Source organism: Xiphophorus hellerii, chromosome 24, assembly GCF_003331165.1.
Source record: "Xiphophorus hellerii strain 12219 chromosome 24, Xiphophorus_hellerii-4.1, whole genome shotgun sequence".
Lineage (NCBI taxonomy): Eukaryota > Metazoa > Chordata > Actinopteri > Cyprinodontiformes > Poeciliidae > Xiphophorus > Xiphophorus hellerii.
In genome coordinates this window covers 1,006,657-1,007,413 of record NC_045695.1, presented here as the reverse complement: position 1 = coordinate 1,007,413, position 757 = coordinate 1,006,657, and positions in this window count along the sequence as shown.

The window sequence follows — 757 nt, the reverse complement described above, 5'->3', positions numbered from 1 at the left end:
TCTTTGCTTTGAGTTCTATTTATGGCATCTTTCGATCTTCCTTTGACGAGTTTCAACCTCTGAAGCAATAGATAAATCAGGACAAATTCCGCGTAATTTACCTGTTTTGGTGATTTTGCAGATTAATGTAAAAAAAGGGGGGGGGGAGAGAGGGGGTAACATACCATGTTAGATCAATAAAAGTGTTTTTAATTAGTTATTCCCGAGATCTTAATGGATGTCTTACGGAATCGGGTAGTATTGTTGCAAAATTTGTAGTTTTTTTTAAGCTTGTCGCATTGTTTCACTTCCAGGAGGCAGAGAGGAGACAGGGCGTTTGCTGTTGCAGCTCCCAAACTTTGGAATTCTTTACCTATGTTGGTAAAACAGGCCCCCTCTTTAGCAATTTTTAAATCTGCTCTTAAGACTTACCTTTTTCGGTTGGCCTTTGATTCAGTTTGAGATGCTGCTTTTCTGTATTTATCTGGGTATGTTTATGTATTATATAGAGTGTTTTGCGTCACTGCATTGTTGGTTTTTATGTGTTTTAATTTTGATTTTATTTGTTTAGTCTTGTGATTGTACAGCACTTTGGTCAGTGGTACTGTTTTAAAGTGCTATATAAATAAACTTGCCTTGCCTTGCCTTGTTTATTTCCTAGTTCGGTAAAGGGGTCCTAAAAAGCCACGCCCAAAGAAACATCTGTCTCTCCCAGATGCCGCCAGTTAATTTAGCCACCAGTTAATCTATAACAGGTGTTGGGGAAAAGATAAGGTTA